This window comes from Leuresthes tenuis, unplaced genomic scaffold (genome assembly GCF_036924035.1).
Source record: "Leuresthes tenuis unplaced genomic scaffold, fLeuTen1.0.hap1 SCAF_34, whole genome shotgun sequence".
NCBI lineage: Eukaryota > Metazoa > Chordata > Actinopteri > Atheriniformes > Atherinopsidae > Leuresthes > Leuresthes tenuis.
The window spans coordinates 587,342-609,091 of NW_027325388.1; the positions used below are offsets into that span (position 1 = coordinate 587,342).

Consider the following 21,750-nt stretch of genomic DNA (forward strand, 5'->3'; position numbering starts at 1 on the left):
GTGGTTGAAGGCTGTAGATTGTTAGACGTTACTTGGTGGAATGAACTCTTCAAATCAGCTTTTCATTCAGTTGGGGTGGAGCGCTTAGCTTCACCGTCCACCCTTTTGTACACATGTGGATAAAAATTTGTGATTGTTCCGCCATCATCTTGGCATGATGGGAATTCCAGAATTCCAGAAACCTGTTCAGTTACCTGACTTTGAGTCCTGTAGTGGTTCTGCTGCTGATGCAGTTCATCAAACTGTGGACAAATGTTAGCAGGAAGAAGCAACATATCATCTTTACAATGCTCTACATTCAGGAATTGCCTTTTATTAGGTCCAATTCCCATGTTCATTGGTCTTTCATATGAACGCAAAAATAATCATTAGAGAAATCATTTAGAATTCACTCGGGGTCATTCAAAGTACTTTGAACTTTAAAGGTTATCATCGTCTCCATCGTCCACGTGTAGCTCGTTGTCATCATCTCCCTCTATCTGTTGATACATTATGCAGGTAAGGGTGGTTTCAATCAGTCTTTGGGACAGTCCTGTCAAGCATGTGATACAACATCAAGCACAGGTGGCTACTATGGCTGTGACAACAGACAGAGACCAAACCACTTCTCCATCATGTCAGTGAAGGGGTCGTTGATTTTCTATCAGCTCTGCAGAGAGTGAGGCGAGTCCCTCTTTGTGATTCTGCCATCTGCGGAAGTATTGTTAGGAATAAAGGAACAGAATAAAGTTCCAAACATTTTAATTGTTCAGCAATGCCTCGTAGATGTAATTTATCCAATAAACATTTTTATTTATTGTTGCCCACCAGAAAAGAAAAGATTCAAAGTCTGTAGTTACTTGATTTCTAGCTTTAAATTCATCTGGGACTCAGAACTCCAATGCTATCCAGGTACACTCTGTTGTCAAATGAACCTCCAGACGCAGTTGAACGCTTGAGACATTGCAGTTTCTCACCCAAGGCCTTAAAGTCCCCCACAGGGAACAGATGGTAAGGCATCTGTAGTTGGGCTATTGTGCAGCTGCCAGTTAGGCAGAAGGACGGACCTCAGTTTCATATCCCCACACAGCCACCAGAGGTCTGCTCTCATGGAAGTCTGGTTCCGAAACCAAGATGCTGAGTAGTTACCTGCATCCTGAGTGACATTGATGGATTTTTTTACAATAATCTGACATGAGTGTACCCACATTCTTACCTGTACCCCTGTGGATGAAACATATATAATTACCCGTATAAGCCAACGCTGAGGGCAGTACATCTCTTTTCTTAACTGCTGGGAACAACAAAGAGAGAGTTTTACATTGCTCTGTGTTAGGTACAAAAGATTCATTATGCAATTGTAATGCAATTGTAATGCTTCATTTCTAAATTTATGTTCTGGCTTTAGCACATTCAATACAATTAGATTGGTTATTTTGTCATGCTGTACACATTCTAACAAAATTCCAACTGATACACTGGCGATTCTTAAAATAATTGAGCATAAGTCAATGTCAGCCACCCCATCTATTCCTGCAACAAAAAATAGGTTGACAAGTTATCTGTTGGACCTGAAGGACCTCCTATCTCTGTGGTCAGTCTGTGTCAAGGGTCTGAGGGTGATTCAATGCATTATCTTTTAGTTTTTTATTAATCTGTGCTTAATCCCATAGAATTAGGAATACGATAATAAGAATAATGATTAACAATACACAACTGGTTCCTTTTAACCTACAAAATCCTGGTAATCTGAATGGATGCCACGGCTGCTGTCTGTCTATCCCTGTCTTATTTTAGCCACACCCTATGTTCTCATTTTAGCCGTTGTTTTCTTCACTGAGGTTGAGACGAACCCCCTCCTGTTGAGAGAATTCCCCTTTGTAGTCAGACTTATGCCTCAGAGAACGGTGGTGGGTAACTAATCTTTCCCTACTTCTGCAGGTCGTGGCCTTACTGGTTTATAGTGTGATGAGGATCCAGGATATATTAGTTTAGCTGCTGTGGGTGCTGTAAGCAGTACCTGCTATGAACCTTCCCACCTTGGGCTGGAGCAGTTATCTTTCTTTATCACTTTGATGAGGATCCAGTCTCCAGGTTTTAGAGATTCCTCCACAGGGTCACCTGGAACAGACACTAGACAGAATAGATCTCTCTACTTGTTAACATTTTAACCATGTATCCTGCTAAGGTTTCTTCTCTTTCTTCATCATGTCTGGTGAATAGTTCTGTGGTAGTAAAAATGGTCATACATTATACATCATCTCAAATAGAGTTAATTCTGTGCTAGTTAGAGTAATATGTATGTTTAGGACTACTAGTGGTAAACAGTAACCCAATTCTTCCCAGTTTCTTCAGTCTTGCACAGTGGTTTCTGAGATCCTTTTTTGTTTTTAAGTTCTTCGCCATCAGGAAGATAATGTTGTTTACAAAGTGCGTCCCTGTTATCACTGTAGATTTTTCAGGAATTCCAAATCTAGGTAATATTTAATTCACCAGTGTTGAGGGTACATCTGCCTGTGCATTTGGAAATACTTCACTTCATTTGGTAAAACATCACTAATCACCAGGGAGACCCCTTTATTTAATTCAATGAAATCTATACAAACGTGTTGAAAAGGGTCCTCCGGCCCCGGGAACTGTCCTCGTCCCGGTCCTAGGCCATATGTATGGATCATATTTTGCACATATTTGACATGTTAGACAAAAATTCTTTATTATCATATTATGATATTATGATTTTATTATAATTAAAACCATACACTGCAAAAACCTTGTTCATTGTTGCTACCTTCCCTCCTGTAGAGACATGACGTAGTCCATGGCTCGATACTGAAGCATATTTAAACAAACTCTTTGGCAGTATAAGTTCTACATTTCATAGTAAATGGCACCTTTATTCTTCCAGATCTGTCCTTGTAAGTGTATATTTGGTTTTGCATGCGTGGTCCAATTTAATGGACTAGTATATGCATCCAGTTTCTCAGAATAAACGCTCAGGATGGCTCTTACCATTTGCTGATTTGACCCAAATAATTTCCTTGGATTCCTCAACTCCCGGAATGTCATCAGGATGGATTACAGTTCGTGTTGCACCTGTGTCGCATAGAAAAGTTACCTCCGTCCCGGAAACATTCAATGTAATCTCAGGTTTGATGTCATACTATAAGATAAGTTCAATTCCCTCTAAGTTTAGCACTTTTTCTGGCTTTTCTGCTTCTATCCTGGTTACAGCTCCTGTTTTTTTCTTATCTAGTCATAACTGACTCCCAAACTCTTCCTCTATCTTACTGTTGCTCCTGCAGTCCCTCGCCCAATGCCCCCTCCTTCCACACAGCCTCCTGCTCTGTCTCTCCTTCTACTTCCTCTGTCTCTGCTCCTGTTGTGATCTGTGTTTTTGCTTTCCCTCATCACCTAAATAGTTGCTTCTCTCCCTTCCAACAAAAAGTTTAGTCCTTTCTTCCTTTTCTTTTTGTTGTCAGAGTGCTACTCTGCATGCCCTCTTTATTCCATTGCTGTGCAAACACATTAAGATGACTGTTTATTGTCATGTTACAAGTCACACAAAATTACTCTCTGCATTTGACCCATCTAGTTTGGCACCTGTTGAACACACATGCACACACCTTTCTGTTTAATTTAATTAATATTTATCTGCAGGCTTAGAAACTGCTTATAGTATTAATATATTACTCCATATATTACGCTGATTTATTGTAGCTGTCTTTAAATTTCTCTTTAAGAAAGCTATTGTTTGATATCTGACTCACATAGCATATTTCATTGCTGTGTTGGTTTTTTAAAAAAAATATATTTTATATATAAAATATATAAATATATTTATATATCTATATATATATACTAATACTCACTTTAACCCATTCTGTGAGATAAATGCTTTAATCTCTGATGAATATGATGTCAGTTCATAAGTTTTAGGGAAGTTAGTCAATCAGAAGTAATGAAGCATTACTTAACCATAGCATTACTTAACATTAATATGTTAAATTCTCTATTTTCGGCTTATGTTTCTGATACACTTATGATTTTGTTGCAGAAGAGCTAATCTCAAATTTAGAAAATGTTTCAGTTTGGCTTGAAAATCATCTGCACCTGAAGGGTTTGACTGTCTGGTCTCAGACCTGCTTCAGGTGGAAATTATTTCATTTTTTAATGCCTTGAACTTTGTCATTAAAGAATATTCCGACTTCATTACCCTTATATGTAGAAATGAGTTCTAAATGCAACCTGGAGGGTTTGTTAATCTGTTTACTGTAGCAAGCAAGACATGAGAGTTGTTACTGCAGTTTTTTTTATGATTTCAGAAAATAACTCTCTCTTCATCTATGCAAAGTCACACACTGAGTTAGACCAAACATTTCAAAGACAGCAGTGAGTTCTTTAGCTTGCTTATTATGGCCTACATCTATGTGCACCTTCAAGTCCCCTGTTATGATTAAACAGTCAACAGCAGTGCACACAATTTAAAGAAATTCCAGTAAAATCATCAATAAAATCATTCTGCGGTGAGACAAAGTATTTAAGATAATTTTATCTCCCTTTTTAAATGACACATGCTCGAATTAAAGACAAAAATAAATGTTTTATCTTGTGAGTGGGTATATTGGCCCTGAATATGGCACAAAGACCCTCCCCACTCTCTGTCTTGTTGTTTCATCTCTCAGTTAAACACATACTGTGAGATGAAAGTATCAAAAGCATTGTTAGACAGGAAAAAGTCAGAAAGCTGTTGGTATACAACTTTTCCTAGGACTTTGCCTAAGAATGGCAGGTTTGATATGGAATTTATAAAAATCACAGGTTGTAAAACATCTTTTGCTCAGATAGTTTTTCCTGTGAAAGGAGTAAAGATTTGAAATGATCTGTTTGTTTGTCTGAGATCTTCTGAACTTTAACTCTTTAAGAGAGCTGTTAAATCTTAATACACAAGATAAAATATCTTAAGACTACAAATGTCTAGCTCTAATCCTTGTTGTTCTTTTTTTTTTTTGTTGTTGTGTTTTTTTTTAACTAGATTTACTTTGTACATTACTTTTGTCTTCCCCTTCTCTAGGATTGGACAATTTTACCATGTTCAATTCTCCCTCAAACCCAAATTTATTTTCTCATCTCTCTAAGTATTCAATATTATCGGATTTTTTCTGAAACATGATTTTAGCACTCCCACTTAACTCCCGGTTAGCTTTAAAACAGGTATTTCCCATACTGTCCTTTTGCAGCTAATCAATTTTCAGTGGAGTTATTTTGAGTACTACCGAATGAAACACTACTTCTGTCGTTATGTCACGAGCAACAACCAGATTCCAATGTTCACTTCAACTCAATTAGTCAGTAATACATTTTTTCTGTCGTCACCATCAACAACATCACACACCAGCAGCTGTTTCACTCTTATACATACATAGCAAATAAAACAACACTGTAGCAAAGAAGGAAAAAATCACAATTTAACAAACAAATAATTCAGCAACCAGCCCTTTTAGCAAACCAACAATTCTATCACAAAGCAACAGTTCAACAATGACCTATACCTTCAGCAACAATACACACACACACACACAGCTGTTTTACTCCCATACATACATAGCAAATAAAACAACACTGCAGCAAAGACTTTAACAAACAGTTCGACAAACAAACAATTTAACAACCAGCCCCTTTAACAAACAAACGATTAGACGTATAACACTAACAAAAACTAACATGGATTTAAAACTTGCGATCTTTCATCGCAAACTCTCTTAAGAAAGATTCCGTTTTCTAACGCGCTGCGCGGAGTTATTTATTCCTGTAGTCTTCTCACACAGACTATGGACTAACCTTTTCTGACTGCATTTTTGTTGTCCTTGGTTAATCCCACCACTACACACGGTTACCAGTTAAAAGGCTGACATTTTCTGATCGTTTCATTTGTGGGTTATCCAACACAACATACAGGTACCAGTTAAAAGGCTTTTTTCCTTTGCCTCACCTTTTCTGACTGCTTCTTTTATGGGTTCATCCAGCACAATTTACACACAGTTACCAGTTAAAAAGATGACCTTTTCTGACCGCTATTAGGTTTCTATGGGTTAATCCTATACACAGTTACCAGTTAAAAGGCTGACCTTTTCTGACTGCTTCTTTTATGGGTTAATCCAACACAACCTACACACGGTTACCAGTTAAAAGGCTAACGTTTTCTGACTGCTTCAATTGTGAGTGTTCCAACATAACTTATACACAGTTATCAGTTAAAAGGCTTCTTTACTAGGTTGCATTCGAAATAGTAATATTCTTAGGAAAATAACAACGACTCAATCTATTTAAAGGCCTCCATTTTCTATGACTATAACTGGAGCACCATTTTATATCAATTGCTAGTTAATCAAAATTTTCCCTAATAATCACACTATTTCCAACCAACAATAGTAATACAAAGGGTTCCTTACCATAAATCCATTGGTAAGTTAAACAACGAAGAATCCAGCGAGTTTGTCCACTGATTCAAAAATAGATTCTGTCACCTTTCCTCCAGCCAGTGGCAGCCGGCCTCTATCAGAAACTGTGCTGAGAGGACTTCAGTTAGGAATCCTGGACTCCCCCGTGCACGGTTTCAGCTCCGATTCTGGAAGGTGGAAAGGACTTAGAATCTGGCTCGAAGGACCATTATGTTAGAAAAATTCTCTGTAAAATTAGGCTCAGAGTCGCTGGATACGATTAATTAACACAAAACATTTATTTCTTGCAAGAAAGAGACAAGTCCGCACAAATCCACACAACCTGTCGGGAAGACCGCTCAGAGTTGTCTCCCGACCAAATGGTGCTCCAGCTATTTATGTTGTTTATGCTTGCTGATCACACAATGTTATGAGAAAAGGCGCTTTTCTCACCATTCATTATTATGGGAAGGAACATTCAATGTTATGGGGAAAGGTGCTTCTCTCCCCATTCCTTGTTATGGGAAGGAACATAAGAGGTGCTTCTCACCAGTTAATATTATGGGAAAGACTAGTACCAGAGTCAAAACTCTTTTGCTTGAATCATAGAAGGTGAACAGATGGAGGGACTCTTCTGTCATAGTATAACTATATAATTTTTCCAACACACATTGACATTGAAATTTACTGGATAAGCAGGTCTTCATTGCATTCAGCAGCCTATATGTGAGCATCTATATGTAAGCTGTTCTTCTTTGCATTTATCAGCAGCAAGCAATTCTTCACTGCACATGCATATGTAAATAGTAAAACAATTCCAATGTGTTAGCGAAACCTTCTATATCACAGTGGTTTCTAAGATCTATTTTAAGTTCTTTGCCATCAGTGAGATGACATAGTTTACAAAGTGTGTCAAATTATCACTGAAGATCTTTTCAGGTATTTCAAATCTAGAAATGAGTTATTTTACGCGTGATTTTGCTACTGAGAGTGCATCTGCTTGTGCACATGGAAATATTTCAGACCATTTGGTAAAAACCTCTGTTGTCACTGAGCAGAATCGTTTCCCTTAACATTAATTTAGTTCAATGAAATCTACACAATAATGAAATCCAAACAAATATGTTGAAAAAGATACACTGGCTTAGGGAATTATCTTCGTTTTGGTCTTAGATTGCCCTGTGGAATGTATTTTGCACATATTTGACCTGCTAGACAAAACTTTATTCATTTATTTATTCTAAAAAAAAAAATTCAATAATTAGTAAAACCATATGCTGTAAAAACCTTGTTCATTATTGCTTCCATCCCTCCTGTTGAGACATGACATGGTCCGTGGCTCAATACTGCAGCATATTTAAACAAATTCTTTGGCAGTATGGTTTTCCTTCCGGTCATTCATACGAGTCTATTGTAGATGGCAATTGAATAACATCTAATAATGCTAAAATATTTGTAGTTTATACATTTAGCTGTGGATGTCAACATACCTGTTTTTCCAATGCTGTGTTAACACATGTACAGTTGAGAAGGCATACTGACTGTCAGTGTAAACGTTAACAACCTTTTTGTTATTTAATTTACAAGCTTCAGTTAAAGCTACCAATTTGACTGCTTGAACAGAGTAATTTTTTGGTAGTGGTTGTTTTAAGAAAACTTCAGTTTCTGTTACTACTGCAAATCCTGTAGCATTTGTGCCATCAGGGTTTTTTGCTTGACCTGTTGAATAAATATAGTTATTTCTGCATTTTCATAACGTATATCAGTTAAGTCTGGCCTGGGTAAAACACTGATGGTTATTTCTGACATGCAATCATGAGGCTTTCCATCTGTGGGGTAGGTAGCAGTGTGGATGGATTAAGTGTAGCACATCGCTCGACAACAAGGTGTGGCTGTGAAAGAAGAACTGTTATGTAGGAGAGATGTCTGGTAAAGATATTTTGTTAAGTAACCATATCACAGCCACTGCATGAGGTACCTTAAGTGTTAATGGGTGAAATAACACCATTATTGTTGATGCCTGCACTGCCAATGGCTTCTGGCCATTGATTCAAAAGTACGATCTCGTCCCTTTTTCCCCCTTTCAGTGGACACTGGCCCCTAATTACCGCAATTCAGCAGGGGGTCTTTCATTAGGAGTACTGGACTCCCCCGTGCACGGTTTCAGCTCCGACCCTGGAAAGCGGAAAAAACGTTGAGATCTGGTTTGAGGACCCAATTGTTGAGAAAAGTCTCTCAATGAGACTCGGAGTTGCTGGAGTCAGTTAATGCAAATGTTTAATCTTGCAGCAAGTTCAAGAATGTGTGTGTGTATGGGTGTATGTGTGCGAACGTGTGTGAGTTTGTGTGTGTGAGAGTTTAAAGAACCTGTTATCCACAGGCAGGTCTTAACTAGTATGGCACAGGTCCAGCCTGTCTCATCTTTTTTGGAAGGTCCAGCGCTCGCCCCTTCTGTCTGTTTGGACTCTCACATACATTCGGTTAATCATAGAAAAACGAGAACAAAACTTTTTAGCCCCTTAAATTCATAAAACAGACATGGTGCAGTTATTTCCATTCTAGAAAATAAGAGTAATCACCACCATTCCTATAAATTCTGGATATTCTAACAATCTGAATCTTTTTTAAATGTTCGATGAAGCCCTTTGCTGTTCTGTTTAGAGACTCAGCTGATCATAAACCAAGTTTTGCTCTTGAACCAAGCTTCTAAACTCTTCACCTTTTTCATTTCTCAGTTAGTATTCACTTTAAAACTGATTAAAAGAAAAATTAAATGAATGCTTATCAACAAATGTGGGATCTAAACTCTAGTGCTTTCTCTAAAATAATTTCCTTTCTCAATTCAGAAATGTGTGTGTGTAAGTCACAACACCCGTGACACCAAAACGGCTTTCTTTTCTCTCTTTTCTCTACACTCTGCACTGTGAGCACACACACCAAATCAGAAAGGCTTTTTTCTCTCTTTTCTACATTATGGACTGTGGGGACACAAAACCGCTCTCTCTCTTTTTTTTTTTGATTGTGTGCCAGGGCGTTGTCTCACGTATTAGATTATGCTTAAGATACGAATGGGTTTATCAGTCACATCAGAATCCATACATACTGATCCTCCCGTAATAAAATGGTCGGATCTTATCAAACACACTTTGTTTCTTGTGACAAGTCAGCGAAACAGCGTATACACGTCAAGACACTGAATCAAGTTTGCCACAAGAACTCATAAGTTTGGCAGTATTGCTCTGCCGTCAGCAATCATACACCCATTTTATTTTCATGAGACATGTGCAGGCACCTGTTCATCTACTGTTCTATCACTATGAATTAGTTTATCTATTATCAATAAGGATACTTCTACAACTACTATCAAAGTATGTCCGGACTTCTTATGTTGTCAGTTGCTATATATGAATAAGTGGGTTGCTACTGAAAAGCATTAAGCATGTCACACAGCCCAAACATATAACATTTCAGGACACACCACACAGTTAACAACCACAGTGAAGCGTGTCAAAGCCCAAACATGTAACATTCAACAGGACACTTACACAACACATTCAAATCAAACAGTCAGACAACATACAAGAACATATACCCCAGCCGGCATTGCTCCTTGCCTATTTTCCTACAACTCACTATGTGTGCGCACACCTTTATTCACAAACTCTTCAACTTATACTCTTTTACCGAAGCTGCTACAGCTCGATTGGCCAAATACCCTTAGATCCTATTTCGGTGAATTTGACATCTGCCTTGTATGTAACAGATTAGCGGTTTAGCAGTTTTAATTTAGTTTGAGTGAAGGAATTCATTTTATAGCAAAATCCGAAATCGTGAAGAACTCATGAAAGTAAGCTTATTCTCGGATTCCTGAAACTTTAGATTTGCTCTTTCTTTTACTGCAAAGTACAACGTTGAGCAGCACTAATGAGTTGTTTCTATTTTTGGCAGGCTTTACCTTTGCGGATGAAGCCCTTTCTGTCTGTGCAAAAGAAATCTTGTTACTGTGCAGAGTGACTTCTCTGAGTAGAGTCGCCTCACTTGTTGCGACTGTGCCGATGTTGCTTGAATGGTGCTCGCTGGAGCGTGTGGTAGTGTAAAGTTATACCATTTAAAAGGGCTGAAGAGTGCTCAGTGCAGCGGGTGGGCGGAGGTGCAAAGTGACACTATGGCCATAAAAAGAACACCGCTACAAGTGCGCATTGTGCCAGGAAGGGCCCTCGGACGTGAACCAGTGGACAGTTATCGCTTCTCGGCCTTTTGGCTAAGATCAAGTGTAGTATCTGTTCTTATCAGTTTAATGTCTGATATGTCCTCTATGCGAGACTACATATTAAATGGATTTGTATCAATAGGAGTTGAAAAAGGAGCTTGCTCCGTTCACTCCAAGCATCGACCCGGTACTGCAGTGCCGCTGGGAACGGTGCGCTCTCCTCTGCTCTTGTGAAAAAGCAAACAGCGGTGCAGGATGGAAGTTTCAGGGAGCCTAAGATGAAACTTTCTTTTAATCTGCTGATAAAAGAGAGTGAATGCGAAGCAGACTTTAACACGGTTCTGGGAGCGAGCCGAGTGCGGGCTAACTGGGAGAATTGCTTGAAAGAAACGCGACACCGAATGAGCAGTCAGATCAAAGCCTCAACACGGTGTTCCCGTGTTGTTTGTGGCTGCCTTGTCTTTTGCACAGAGTAAAAGACAAGGCCGCCATCGAATATGGCCCGATTGTTCCTACTTGGTCAGCCGAGGAGCAAGGGGGGGGAGCAAGCGTCTCAACCAAGCAAAGCTCACCATGGGGAAGGTGGCTATGCCAACTAGCCTGATGCCCTGCTCCCGCAGTGATGGATAATCATACACTGGTTTCTCTTCATAATGTACAAGTCTTTCGCCTTTTACTAAAGACTTCCGTGTAGAGCAGCACTAATGAATTGTTTCTATTTTTGGCAGGCTTTACCTTTGCGGGTGAAGCCCTTTCTGTCTGTGCAAAAGAAATCTTGTTACTGTGCAGAGTGACTTCTCTGAGTAGAGTCGCCTCACTTGTTGCGACTGTGCCGATGTTGCTTGAATGGTGCTCGCTGGAGCGTGCGGTAGTGTAAAGTTATACCATTTAAAAGGGCTGAAGAGTGCTCAGTGCAGCGGGTGGGCGGAGGTGCAAAGTGACACTATGGCCATAAAACGAACACCGCTACAAGTGCGCATTGTGCCAGGAAGGGCCCTCGGACGTGAACCAGTGGACAGTTATCGCTTCTCGGCATTTTGGCTAAGATCAAGTGTAGTATCTGTACTTATCAGTTTAATATGTTATATGTCTATGCAAGGACTACATATTAAATGGATTTTTATCAATAGGAGTTGAAAAAGGAGCTTGCTCCGTTCACTCCAAGCATCGACCCGGTACTGCAGTGCCGCTGGGAACGGTGCGCTCTCATCTGCTCTTGTGAAAAAGCAAACAGCGGTGCAGGATGGAAGTTTCTTTAATCTGCTGAGAAAAGAGAGTGAATGCGAAGCAGACTTTAACACGGCTCTGGGAGCGAGCCGAGTGCGGGCTAACCAGGAGAATTGCTTGAAAGAAACGCGACACCGAATGAGCGGTCAGAACAAAGCCTCAATACGGTGTTCCTGTGGTGTTTTTATAAAATGCGGTGTAAAAAAAGGTGTGAATGCCCCATAGAAAACTAAAAGGTGGAGCGGAAGTGTTCGGCTGCAAGAAGGTGTGAATGTCCGACTATATTTGGTGAAAAGCAGGTGAAGCAAGGTCTGAATGCCCAACCTTACATCATCAAAAGCGAGATCAGAGGTTTTTGGCTGCAAGAAGGCCATAGTTTGCCAAAAGCGGGTAAGGTGCGAATGATCGGCTAAATATCAACAAAAGTGGGGGCGGAGGTCTTCGGATGCAAGTGGGTGTGAATATCCCACCATACAAGTATGGTGGAGAGGAAGCTGTGAATGGCCGACCATAGTTTGCAAAAAGCGGGTGAGAAAAGGTGCGAATGTCCAACCATACATGATCAAAACAGGGAGCGGAGGTGTTTGGCTGCGACAAGGTGTGAATGTCCACCCATAATTAATGAAAAGCGGGCAACAAGTAGGTTCGAATGCCCAACCATACATCATCAAAAGCAGGAGTGGATGTGTTCGGCTACAAGAAGGTTTGAATGTCCGAGCATAGTTTGTAAAAAGCGGGTAAGAAAAGGTTCGAATGCCCGAACATACACCATCAAAAGAGGGAGCGGAGGTGTTCCGCTGTAAGACGGTGTGAATGTCCGACCATAGTTGGTAAAAAGTGGGTATGAAAAGGTTCGAATGCCCAAATTCGGCTGCAAAAAGGTGTGAATGTTCGACTAAATTTTGTAAAAAGCGGGTAAGACAAGGTGCGAATGCCTGACAATCTATGATCAAAAGCGGGAGCGGAGGTGTTCAGCTGCAAGAAGGTCTAAATGTCCATTTTTAATTAATAGAAAACATGAAAGAAAATTTTCGAAAATCAATCCGCACATGATCATAAGTGGGAGAGGAGGTGTTCAGCTGCAAGAAGGTGTGAATGTCCTACCATAATTGCTGAAAAATGTGTTAGAAACGGTAAGAATGCCGGAATATACATCATCAAAAGAGGTGGTGTTCGGCTGCAAGTAGGTGTGAATGTCTGAGTAAAGTTCAAATATATTAACAAAAGCGGGAGGAGAGGTCTTCGGATGAGTGGTTGAGAATTTCCAACCATAATCTATAAAATGCGGTGAAAAAAAAGGTGTGATAGATACCTAAAAGGTGGAGCGGAAGTGTTCGGCTGCAAGGTGTGAATGTTATATATATAGTTGGTGAAAAGCAGGAAAAGCAAGGTCTGAATGCCCAATCTTACATCATCAAAAGCGAGATCAGAGGTGTTTGGCGGCAAGAAAACGGGTAAGGTGTGAATGATCGACTAAATATCAACAAAAGTGGGGGCGGAGGTCTTCGGATGCAAGTGGGTGTGAATATCCCACCATACAAGTATGGTGGAGAGGAAGCTGTGAATGGCCGACCATAGTTTGCAAAAAGCGGGTGAGAAAAGGTGCGAATGTCCAACCATACATGATCAAAACAGGGAGCGGAGGTGTTTGGCTGCGACAAGGTGTGAATGTCCACCCATAATTAATGAAAAGCGGGCAACAAGTAGGTTCGAATGCCCAACCATACATCAACAAAAGCAGGAGTGGATGTGTTTGGCTACAAGAAGGTTTGAATGTCCGAGCATAGTTTGTAAAAAGCGGGTAAGAAAAGGTGCGAATGCCCGACAAAGTATGATCAAAAGAGGGAGTGGAGGTTTTCGGCTACAAGAAGGTTTGAATGTACGACCATAGTTTGTAAAAAGCGGGTAAGAAAAGGTGCGAATGCCCGAACATACACCATCAAAAGAGGGAGCGGAGGTGTTCCGCTGAAAGACGGTGTGAATGTCCGACCATAGTTGGTAAAAAGCGGGTAAGAAAAGGTTCGAATGCCCGATTATATACCATCAAAAGCGGAAGCGGAGGTGTTCGGCTGTAAGAAGTTGTGAACGTCCGACCAAAGTTTGTAAAAAGCAGTTAAGAAAAGGTTCGAATATCCAACCAAACATAATAAAAAGTGGGAGCAGAGCTGTTCGACTGCAAGTAGGTGTGAATGTCCAGCCATAATTCCTGAAAAATGGGTAAGAAAAGGTGCGAATGCCCAACCATACACCATCAAAAGAGGGAGCGGAGGTGTTCCGCTGTAAGACGGTGTGAATGTCCGACCATAATTGGTAAAAAGCGGGTAAGAAAAGGTTAAAATACCCGACTGTACACAATCAATAGCGGGAGCGGAGTTGTTCAGCTACAAGAAGGTGTGAAAGTCCGACCATGGTTTGTAAAACGCGGGTAAGACAAGGTGCGAATGTCCGGACTCCTATTGATAAAAATCCATTTAATATGTAGTCCTTGCATAGACATATCACATATTAAACTGCTAAGAACAGATACTACACTTGATCTTAGCCAAAAGGCCGAGAAGCGATATCTGTCCACTGGTTCACGTCCGAGGGCCCTTCCTGGCACAATGCGCACTTGTAGCGGTGTTCTTTTTATGGCCATAGTGTCACTTTGCACCTCCGCCCACCCGCTGCACTGAGCACTCTTCAGCCCTTTTAAATGGTATAACTTTACACTACCACACGCTCCAGCGAGCACCATTCAAGCAACAACTTTGCACTCCAGCTTCGAACATCGGCACAGTCGCAACAAGTAAGGCGACTCTACTCAGAGAAGTCACTCTGCACAGTAACAAGATTTCTTTTGCACAGACAGAAAGATCTTCACCCGCAAAGGTAAAGCCTGCCAAAAATAGAAACAACTCATTAGTGCTGCTCTCCACGGAAGTCTTTAGCAAAAGGCGAAAGACTTGTACATTATGAAGAGAAACCAGTGTATGATTATCCATCACTGCAGGAGCAGGGCATCAGGCTAGTTGGCATAGCTTGGTTGAGACGCTTGCTCCCCCCCCTTGCTCCTCGGCTGACCAAGTAGGAACAATCGGGCCCTATTCGATGGCTGCCTTGTCTTTTACTCTGTGCAAAAGACAAGGCAGCAACAAAAACACCACGAGAATCCCGTATTGAGGCTTTGTTCTGACCGCTCATTCGGGGTCGCGTTTCTTTCAAGCAATTCTCCTGGTTAGCCCACACTCGGCTCGCTCCCATAGCCGTGTTAAAGTCTACTTCGCATTCACTCTCTTTTCTCAGCAGACTCTTGGGATTTTATCTATAAAATGAATTCCTTCACTCAAACTATGTGAAAACTGCTTTGTCCTTAATATTTACCATGTCTAGAAAGATTTAAACAAAAAAAACAACGTTGTACTTTGCAGTAAAAGAAAGAGCAAATCTAAAGTTTCAGGAATCCGAGAATAAGCTTACTTTCATGAGTTCTTCACGATTTCGGATTTTGCTATAAAATGAATTCCTTCACTCAAACTAAATTAAAACTGCTAAACCGCTAATCTGTTATATGTAAGGCAGATGTCAAATTCACCGAAATAGGATCAAAGGGTATTCGGCCAATCGAGCTGTAGCAGCTTCGGTAAAAGAGTATAAGTTGAAGAGTTTGTGAATAAAGGTGTGCGCACACATAGTGTGCTGTACGAAAATAGGCAGGGAGCAATGCCGGCTGGGGTATATGTTCTTGTATGTTGTCTGACTGTTTGATTTGAATGTGTTGTGTAAGTGTCCTGTTGAATGTTACATGTTTGGGCTTTGACACGCTTCACTGTGGTTGTTAACTGTGTGGTGTGTCCTGAAATGTTATATGTTTGGGCTGTGTGACATGCTTAATGCTTGTCAGTAGCTACCCACTTATTCATATATAGCAACTGACAACATAAGAAGTCCGGACATACTTTGATAGTAGTTGTAGAAGTATCCTTATTGATAATAGATCACTAATTCATAGTGATAGAACAGTAGATGAACAGGTGCTTGCACATGTCTCACGAAAATAAAATGGGTGTATGATTGCTGACGGCAGAGCAATACTGCCAAACTTATGAGTTCTTGTGGCAAACTTGATTCAGTGTCTTGACGTGTATACGCTGTTTCGCTGACTTGATTGTCACAAGAAACAAAGTGTGTTTGATAAGATCCGACCATTTTATTACGGGAGGATCAGTATGTATGGATTCTGATGTGACTGATAAACCCATTCGTATCTTAAGCATAATCTAATACATGAGACAATGCCCTGGCACACGATAAAAAAAAAAAAGAGAGAGAGCGGTTTTGTGTCCCACTCTAAAACTATCAGGCAGTCGGTCGAGTTTTTCAAAATCTTTAAAAACATCTAAAATGTCTGATGATAAAAGGTCCCAATAGGTCAGATAGAATTCTGCAGGAAGCCCGTCTAAACCCGGAGCTCGACTTCTCTTAAAACCTGTTAGGCATTTTTTTAACTCTAAAGCAGTAAAATTCTGTGTCAAGTGTGCATTCTCTTTTACGGTTTTGTCAACGAATTTTAAGATTTCTGCCGATGTTTCCAAGTGCACTGGTTTCTCTTTGTACATGTTACTATAAAAGGTATGTACAGTTTCAATCATCTCTTGTGTGGATTTTGTTAAAAACCCATCTTCTCTTTTTAGATTTTGAATACACTCCTTTTTATTTATAACTTTCTTTCTTTTTCACCTTCCTCAATTTCCTGCTCCCTGCTTTTTACAAAAATTCCTTTACTCTTTATTTCTGCTAAAACTGACATTTCCTTTTTGACATCTTTGATTTCTTCTTTAAAGTCTATGCCACACTGATTTAGTTTAAAGTAGCGCTGTAAGCGTTTATGTAGTCCCATCATACATCTATTCTCTTTCCTTTTTTTACGTTTACCTTGCTGTTTAAAAAAAGTCTGGGTCGTTTCCTTCACCATTTCCCACCATTGTGCATGTGTTTCGTAGAGGTCTTGAAGGGTCTGCCACTCTTTATAACATTCCCTGTACTGACTGACTATGATTTCATCCTCCAACAGGGAACAGTTGAGTTTCCACAGACCACTTCCTACCGTCACACCAGAAGGGGGTGAAAGGGTGCAGGAGAGCATAAGGTGGTCTGAAAAGAAAACAGGGGTTAATCTAACATCAGTGGGTGGGCAATCTCTAGTAAAGAAATAATCAATGCGAGAGGCTCTGGTGCCATCATGACTAAACCAGGTGAAGCTCTCCTCTCTGGGATGCATGGTTTTAAAACAGTCAGTAAGCTTAAAATCCCTGCATATGCCCTGAAGTAAAATCGAAGTCTTATCCACTTTAAAATCTACCCCTGCTCTTTTTCTATCTTTCCTGCTCAAGATACAGTTAAAATCCCCTCCTACAACTAAAGGTACTTGCCCTAGCATGTAAAGCTGTATATCTTCTAAAAGGTCATACCTTTCATTTTTTCCATTGAAACCATAAATATTTAAGAGGTTAAAGTCTTGCCCCATAAAATTCAAGTGTGCTAAAAGTGCCCGTCCGTCTCTCACCACTGTGCTACCTTTCACCAGAACATGCGGATTTTTAATTAGAATGGCCACACCATCATTTTTATTTTGATTTGAGCCACTCCATATCGATAAATGGGGCCACATTTCCTCCCATTGTCTATGGTTTTTTAAAAAAGGTAGTCCACATTCTTGTATTAAAAACACATCTGATTTTATGGAGTCTAAGAAGGATAAAATACTCTGGGCTCTTGTCTTTGATTTCACACTTCTCACATTTAGTGTTGAGAAGGTGAGAACCATTAAAAGCATAAAGGAAAGTAGGTATGTCATTTTCGTTTTTCTAAGTTATCAAAACAAATTACACACAGGTTATTTCTTGGGAAACTAGCTCTTCCTTCATTTCTTTAGGTGAAAAGTGAGTAGGGTGATCTATATTTCCTTTTCGGACTCTCGGTGTTGGCCTCTGACGCAATGTTGCATTTAACTTTGAGTCCCTGGGGGTTGATTGCAGAGCTGAAGTTAAAAAGGAGACCTCATTTGGTGAGTCGGAGGGGAAGACTCTAGGTTCTTCCACTGAAGAACTGTCTGAAAGGGACCTAACCCTTCCCCTCTTCTCTGATACCACTGGGGAATCAGAGGCTCAGATGCCGTCCTCTTCGGCTGTTGACCTTCGGGGAGGTGAGTATCTTCACTAGACTCACCTGTCTGCTCTTCCTCCTCATTTAGCGTAGCTCCACCCTCTGCCTGTGAATTCTCACAGACTTCAACACTGAGTGGTGAGGCCTCTACAGGCCCCTCCCCTTTTTGCTCCTCACTTCCAATCCAAGCTTTTGGCAGGAAGTTTGAATTTATTGGGTCAACCTCTTCACTTTGTTCACCAACTGCCACCTTTGGTCCTTCTCTTTGTTGGCTTGACTGTGGCTTTACCGTCTTTAATTTGTTGGCAAAAGATTTAGGGCAATCTCTGAAGAGGTGATTTAATTCTCCACAGAGATTACATTTCCTGCCATTTGGACACTCTCCAAAAGTTTGCCCAATTTCTCTGCTCTTCCCACATAACACCTTGGTACAAGCCTCAACCAGGTGTCCATGCTCACCACACTTGCGGCAGAACTTGGGCTGCCCCTGGTAGTGGATGTAACCTCGGTTTTCAAGGTGGCCAGAGTGTCGCCCACCCGCTGCACTGAGCACTCTTCAGCCCTTTTAAATGGTATAACTTTGCACTCCCGCACGCTCCAGCAAGCACCATTCAAGCAACAACTTTGCACTCCAGCTTCGAACATCGGCACAGTCGCAACAAGTAAGGCGACTCTACTCAGAGAAGTCACTCTGCACAGTAAGAAGATTTCTTTTGCACAGACAGAAAGGGCTTCACCCGCAAAGGTAAAGCCTGCCAAAAATAGAAACAACTCATTAGTGCTGCTCTCCACAGAAATCTTTAGTAAAAGGCGAAAGACTTATGAGAAAGAGTTATGAAGAGAAACCAGAGTACGATTATCCGTCACTGCGGGAGCAGGGCATCAGGCTAGTTGGCATAGCCACCTTCCCCATGGTGAGCTTTGCTTGGTTGAGACGCTTGCCCCCCCCCCCCCCCCCCCCCTTGCTCCTCGGCTGACCAAGTAGGAACAATCGGGCCCTATTCGATGGCTGCCTTGTCTTTTACTCTGTGCAAAAGACAAGGCAGCAACAAAAACACCACGAGAATCCCGTATTGAGGCTTTGTTCTGATCGCTCATTCGGTGTCGCGTTTCTTTCAAGCAATTCTCCCGGTTAGCCCACACTCGGCTCGCTCCCATAGCCGTGTTAAAGTCTACTTCGCATTCACTCTCTTTTCTCAGCAGACTCTTGGGATTTTATCTATAAAATGAATTCCTTCACTCAAACTATGTGAAAACTGCTTTGTCCTTAATATTTACCATGTCTAGAAAGATTTAAACAAAAAAAACAACGTTGTACTTTGCAGTAAAAGAAAGAGCAAATCTAAAGTTTCAGGAATCCGAGAATAAGCTTACTTTCATGAGTTCTTCACGATTTCGGATTTTGCTATAAAATGAATTCCTTCACTCAAACTAAATTAAAACTGCTAAACCGCTAATCTGTTATATGTAAGGCAGATGTCAAATTCACCGAAATAGGATCAAAGGGTATTCGGCCAATCGAGCTGTAGCAGCTTCGGTAAAAGAGTATAAGTTGAAGAGTTTGTGAATAAAGGTGTGCGCACACATAGTGTGCTGTACGAAAATAGGCAGGGAGCAATGCCGGCTGGGGTATATGTTCTTGTATGTTGTCTGACTGTTTGATTTGAATGTGTTGTGTAAGTGTCCTGTTGAATGTTACATGTTTGGGCTTTGACACGCTTCACTGTGGTTGTTAACTGTGTGGTGTGTCCTGAAATGTTATATGTTTGGGCTGTGTGACATGCTTAATGCTTGTCAGTAGCTACCCACTTATTCATATATAGCAACTGACAACATAAGAAGTCCGGACATACTTTGATAGTAGTTGTAGAAGTATCCTTATTGATAATAGATCACTAATTCATAGTGATAGAACAGTAGATGAACAGGTGCTTGCACATGTCTCACGAAAATAAAATGGGTGTATGATTGCTGACGGCAGAGCAATACTGCCAAACTTATGAGTTCTTGTGGCAAACTTGATTCAGTGTCTTGACGTGTATACGCTGTTTCGCTGACTTGATTGTCACAAGAAACAAAGTGTGTTTGATAAGATCCGACCATTTTATTACGGGAGGATCAGTATGTATGGATTCTGATGTGACTGATAAACCCATTCGTATCTTAAGCATAATCTAATACGTGAGACAACGCCCTGGCAGACGATAAAAAAAAAAAAAGAGAGAGAGCGGTTTTGTGTCCCCACAGTCCATAATGTAGAAAAGAGAGAAAAAAGCCTTTCTGATTTGGTGTGTGTGCTCATAGTGCAGAGTGTAGAGAAAAGAAAGCCGTTTTGGTGTCACGGGTGTTGTGACTTACACACACACATTTCTAAATTGAGAAAGGAAATTATTTTAGAGGAAGCAGTAGAGTTTAGATCCCACATTTGTTGATAGGCATTCATTTATTTCTTCACTTCTGATGAAGTTTCAACAATAAACAACAAACTTTGTATTATGAGAAAGAACCAGACTCATTCTTCAGGAATCCGAAAATAAGCTCTATTTTATGAGTTATGCACGAATTCGGATTCTCCTATAAAACGAATTCATTAACTCAAACCAAGTTAAGACTGCTTTGTCCTTCATATTTATTCATGTCTAATCAAGTTTCAACGATAAACAACGTTGTACTTTGTAGAATGAGAAAGAACTTCTTCAGCAATAAGCATCTCTCGACATATGACGAAATACAGATTTTGCTATAAAATTAATTCCTTCTATCAGCCTGACTTAAAACTGTTTGTCCTCCTTATTTATCCATTTCAAATCAAGTTTCAACAATTAAAAAAAAATTGTAGTTTGAGAAAGAACAACTTAATCTTCAGCAATCAGTATAAAAAGAAGTGCAAATGCCAACCATACATACCTAAAAGGTGGAGCGGAAGTATTCAGCTGCAAGTAGGTGTGAATGTTCGACCATAATTTGTAAAAAGCGGGTAAGAAAAGGTTCGAATGCCCGACTATATATTAACAAAAGCGGGAGGAGAGGTCTTCGGATGAGAGTGGGTGAGAATTTCCAACCATAATCTATAAAATACGGTGAAAGAAAATATGTGAATGCCTCATAGAACACTAAAAGCGGAAGTGTTCGGCTGCAAGAAGGTGTGAATGTCCGACTATATTTGGTGAAAAGCAGGTGAAGCAAGGTCTGAATGCCCAACCTTACATCATCAAAAGCGAGATCAGAGGTGTTTGGCTGCAAGAAGGCCATAGTTTGCCAAAAGCGGGTAAGGTGCGAATGTCCGACTAAATATCAACAAAATTTGGGGCGGAGGTCTTCGGATGCAAGTGGGTGTGAATGTCCGACTATATTTGGTGAAAAGCAGGTGAAGCAAGGTCTGAATGCCCAACCTTACATCATCAAAAGCGAGATCAGAGGTGTTTGGCTGCAAGAAGGCCATAGTTTGCCAAAAGCGGGTAAGGTGCGAATGACCGACTAAATATCAACAAAAGTGGGGGCGGAGGTCTTCGGATGCAAGTGGGTGTGAATATCCCACCATACAAGTATGGTGGAGAGGAAGCTGTGAATGGCCGACCATAGTAAAAGGCGGGTGAGAGAAGGTGCGAATGTCAAACCATACATAATCAAAACAGGGAGCGGAGGTGTTCTGCTGTAAGAAGGTGTGAATGTCCAACCATAGTTGGTAAAAAGCGGGTAAGAAAAGGTTAAAATACCCGACTGTACACAATCAATAGCGGGAGCGGAGTTGTT

General features: G+C 40.6%; 5 non-coding genes and 1 pseudogene across 5 annotated transcripts; 3 read left to right on the top strand and 3 right to left on the bottom strand.

Moving 5' to 3' along the window:
• Window positions 1–10,657: 10,657 nt before the first annotated feature.
• LOC140285313 (U2 spliceosomal RNA) lies at window positions 10,658–10,847 on the top strand. Its single transcript, XR_011910406.1, has one exon. It is a non-coding gene; the product is annotated as a U2 spliceosomal RNA (small nuclear RNA).
• Window positions 10,848–11,258: 411 nt separating this feature from the next.
• Window positions 11,259–11,372, top strand: LOC140285288 (U5 spliceosomal RNA). Its single transcript, XR_011910383.1, has one exon. It is a non-coding gene; the product is annotated as a U5 spliceosomal RNA (small nuclear RNA).
• Window positions 11,373–11,647: 275 nt separating this feature from the next.
• Window positions 11,648–11,835, top strand: LOC140285210 (U2 spliceosomal RNA). Its single transcript, XR_011910347.1, has one exon. It is a non-coding gene; the product is annotated as a U2 spliceosomal RNA (small nuclear RNA).
• A 2,412-nt stretch (window positions 11,836–14,247) lies between these two features.
• On the bottom strand, window positions 14,248–14,415 carry LOC140285218 (U2 spliceosomal RNA; annotated as a pseudogene).
• A 298-nt stretch (window positions 14,416–14,713) lies between these two features.
• Window positions 14,714–14,827, bottom strand: LOC140285275 (U5 spliceosomal RNA). Its single transcript, XR_011910371.1, has one exon. It is a non-coding gene; the product is annotated as a U5 spliceosomal RNA (small nuclear RNA).
• A 3,904-nt stretch (window positions 14,828–18,731) lies between these two features.
• On the bottom strand, window positions 18,732–18,851 carry LOC140285290 (U5 spliceosomal RNA). Its single transcript, XR_011910384.1, has one exon. It is a non-coding gene; the product is annotated as a U5 spliceosomal RNA (small nuclear RNA).
• Between the last annotated feature and the right edge of the window lie 2,899 nt (window positions 18,852–21,750).